The 4,245-nt window shown below is 39.6% G+C and overlaps 1 non-coding gene across 1 annotated transcript; it reads left to right on the top strand.

Moving 5' to 3' along the window:
* Positions 1-3,877: 3,877 nt before the first annotated feature.
* Positions 3,878-3,983, top strand: LOC145596411 (small nucleolar RNA R71). Its single transcript, XR_014103249.1, has one exon. It is a non-coding gene; the product is annotated as a small nucleolar RNA R71 (small nucleolar RNA).
* The last annotated feature ends 262 nt before the right edge of the window (positions 3,984-4,245 follow it).

Raw genomic sequence — 4,245 nt, forward strand, 5'->3', positions numbered from 1 at the left:
CTAGGCCTAGAAGATGTACTAGGCCTACAGGAGGTACTTGGGCGGGGAGGCTCCTCGATGCTAACATCGGTTTTTCGCTTTTTGGTGAGTTTCTTGAGGTATTTAGACATTGTGAGAGGTATATAAAATCACCAACAACCAATCAAGTAACCAACCAAAGAACCAAGAGCACCACACCCAAATTCAACGCTTACTACCAAAATCACCAAACTCCAATTTCACAATTTCTTTCAACCAAACCAAATCCAAACCAATCAACAATACCAATGTACCAAGAAAAATTCCTTTTCAATCAATCCAAGAGCAAACACAAAGCCAATTCCAAAATCACCACTTACTACCAACTTTCCAAAATTTCAACTCACAAGAATTCAACCAAAATTGATGAAAATTGCTACAAAATCAACAAACAACACAATGTCATGCAAAATCAATCAACAAACATCACTAATTCACAACCAAAATCAAGAACAAGCATCAAAAATCACAAAATCAATACTACACTATTCATGCTCATACAAATTTGTAATTCATGCAAATTTATGATATAATTGACAAAATTAAAGCAAGGATTAGTGATTATACCATAAAAGAAGCAAGATAAACCAAGTTTGAGCAAGCAATTCCAACTCCACACAAAACCCCCAATTTTTGGCCACCAAGGGTAGGAGAGAGAGTGAGTGAAATTTGGGTCAAATTGTGAGGAATTTGTAGTGTAGAAAGATTTGTGAGTGATTTTGAGTGAAAATGGAGTGATTTTAGTGAGGATTTGAGTGATTTTAGATGGTGAATGAGGAGGTATGAGTGCGCACAAGAGGAGGGTTTGAAAGGGATGCTCGTGAGGTTGAAGATGGAGTATGGAGGGAATGAAGGGAAAGAAGGAGGAAGAAGAAAATAAGGGGCACGATCAGCTCATGTGCGGCCGCACAGAGCTGATGTGCGGCCGCACACGCAGGCTGTGCGCCCGCACATGCCTCGTGTGCGGCCGCACATCCAGTGCGTGCTGCTTCCTTCTTTTTTTTTCTCAAAAATTTGATACTTACTGCCTTTTTGGGTGTGCACATGAATCATGATGGTGATGAGGAACAACATAGGCAGTAGCTAAAATCATTTTCAAAGTCCTCAAAGTTGAAAATTCATGTGCACACCTCAAAAATTCACTAAGTATCAATTTCCTCCATTATTCAAAATATGAATTTCCTATCTCACCTCTCTAAAAATTCTTACCATTTTACCTCAAATTTCGATTAGAATCGAACAAAATATGATTTGTGCCATGAACACCTTCCATCCATCATGCATGCTTGTTGAATTCCAATCCCACAAACGGACATCCTAAAAATCCAAATAAGGAGAAAAGTAAAAGAAAAGACAAGGTAATAAAAGAAACAAAAATGAGAAAATTCAAAAATCAAAGAGAAAGGTTAGAAACTCCGGGTTGCCTCCCGGGAAGCGCTTGCTTAAGGTCCTAAGCTCGACCCTTCCTCCTAATCACGGAGGATCAAAGAACACCACCTTCTTCAAGGTGGTTGATAGAGCAAATTTTTCTTCAACCTTTGGCAACTTCTCATTGTTGCTTGAGGAAACTCTCACAAACTTCTTTTCAAAATCTTCTTTATCACTTCTCAACTTCTTCCTTTTTCTTTCCTTCTTTGAGTCACGAGCCTTTTTCTTTGGCTTGACTTCAACATCCTTTGTCATGGAAGCTTTCTCTTCCTCATGAGAATTAAGCTTGAACCAATTTGGAAAACCAATATCTTTCTCATCCTTTGGCTTTTGAATCTCAAATTCTTCTTCACTAACAACATCAATACTTGCACAAACATCATCAACAAACTCAAAAGCATTGTTAGTGGAAGAATCTACCATGCACACATCATCAATGGAACGAGAAAGACTAGCACATGCAATATCTTGGACACAAGACAAAGACTCATGCATTGGTTTCAACTTAAAACTCTCTTCTAAATTCCCACACCTCAAAGTAATTTGACCTCCTTTGACATCTATTAGAGCTCACGAGGTAGCTAAGAAAGGCCTCCCTAAGATGATTGGAATATGTTCATCTTCTTCAATCTCTAGAACAACAAAATCCACCGGAAAAACAAACTCTCCAATCCTTAAGGGGACATCATCAATTCTTCCCTTAGGAAGCTTAATAGAACGGTCGGCCAATTGATGTGTTATCTTGGATGGTTGAAGCTCACCAAGATCAAGCCGCTTGAAAACCGAGAAAGGCATAATGCTAACACTAGCACCAAGGTCACACAAAGCATTTTCAAAAAGCATTTTCTTAATTTGACAAGGGATTGAAAAATTCCCCGGATCTTCCATCTTCCTTGGGAGTTCACCATGGATAAGAGCACTAAAGCACTTCCCTCCTTCCACCGAACTACCCTCATCAAAATCCTCTTTCTCTTCTAAGATCTCCTTAACAAACTTGGAGTACTTAGGCATGTCGGGAATTGGTTCGGTAGGGGGTGTAGAATCATGAACATCCTTAAAAGCTTCAAGGAATTTCCCAAATTGCTCATCCATTTTGAATCTCAAGTATTTTTGGGGATATGGAAGATCGAGAATTCTCTCTATCTCACTCATCCTTTCATCAACACACTCTTCTCTTTTGTCTACCTCACAATAGATCTCCTTAGACTCAACTTTTTCCTCTTCATTCTCCTTAGCACCACACTCATCCCTTCCCTCTTTTGACCAAGAAACTCCCTCATCAAAATCATCTCCACCACTAGTGGCAATAGAGTACACGGGTTTCTTTGGTTCAACACCTTGGGAAGGCAAAGATGAAGGACTAGCAAAATCCTTAATAGTGCTTGCTAATTGAGTAATTTGAGTCTCAAGCATCTTATTGTGGGTCATCATCTCATTGAATTTCTTATCACTAACCGCCATATAGGTGTTAATGATCTTAGTTTGATTATCAATCAACTCTTCCAAGGTTGTCTTAGGAGAAGAAGGTTGTGAATAGGAATTTTCATTTTGAGTCTTTGGAGCAAAACCGGGTGGGGGACCTCTTTGAGCATTGTTTTGAAAATTTCCCCTTCCTTGGTTGTTCCAATTACTCCTATTTTGATTTGAACCATAACCTTGATTATGGTTACCACCACCATGATTATGGTTTCCATTACCTTGGTTATGATTCACATAACCTTGGTTTTGATTACCATAATTATGATTTTGATTACCATAATTTTGGCCTTGATTTTGGCTACTATAACCTTGGTTATAATTACGAGAACCTTGATTCCCTTGGTTCCTATAACCACCATTATGATTATAGTTGTCAAAATTGCCTTGGTTTTGGTAATTCCTATTCCATTGGCCTTTTTGATTATAAAACCTTTGAACATTGTTGTTTGACACAAAATTGACATGTTCACATTCATTGTCAAACTCATCAACACATTCATTAGGACAAGCACTAGAGTCATGATCATACGATCCACATGCATCACAAAACAAGCAACCCAAAGGCATATTATGTGAAGAGGGAGGGGGTTGAGAGTTAGAAGGAGTACCTCTCCCCTTAAATTGGGAGGGAAGATTAGAAGCTTGAGAAGAGGTAGAAGTGCTCTCCAACTTAGCTTTGATTGCGGTGACCTCCTTTCCTAAATTTGTCATTTGAGAGGAAAGGTTGTTGATTGCATTGAGATGGTCCACTGAATACAATGAAGATTGTTTGCTTGAAGAGTCTCTCTCCCCATCTTGCCAATCCCTATAATATGTCACCACATCCTCAATGATGTCCACAACTTCTTCCTCGGTTTTGTTCATGATAGGGCCCCCGGCCCCTCCATCAAGGCATGAGTTGCCTTGGGGACTTAAACCGCCATAGAAGATTTGGATCACTTGGTATGTGGGGATTCCATGATGAGGGCACTCCCTTTGATACTCTTTAAATCTCTCCCATGCTTCATAGAGACTTTCATTTGGCCTTTGCTTGAACCCTTGAATCAAGGCTCTTGCCTCCGCCGTCTTCTTTTGGGGATAGAAACGGGACAAGAAAGCCTTTGTAACATCATCCCAAGTTCTCAAGGAGTTGGGCTTCACCTCCTTGTCTAGCCACTCCAAAGATCTTCCTATTAGAGAGAAAGGGAACAACTTAAGGCGGATGAATTCTTGAGAGACCCCATTGACTTTGATAGTGTTGCAATATTTTTCAAATTCTTTCAAATGGTTCAATGGGCTTTCATTCTTAGCCCCACTATATTGCCTTCTCTCAATCAAGGT

This window comes from Chenopodium album, chromosome 19, assembly GCF_948465745.1.
Source record: "Chenopodium album chromosome 19, dcCheAlbu1.1, whole genome shotgun sequence".
Taxonomy (NCBI): Eukaryota; Viridiplantae; Streptophyta; class Magnoliopsida; order Caryophyllales; family Amaranthaceae; genus Chenopodium; species Chenopodium album.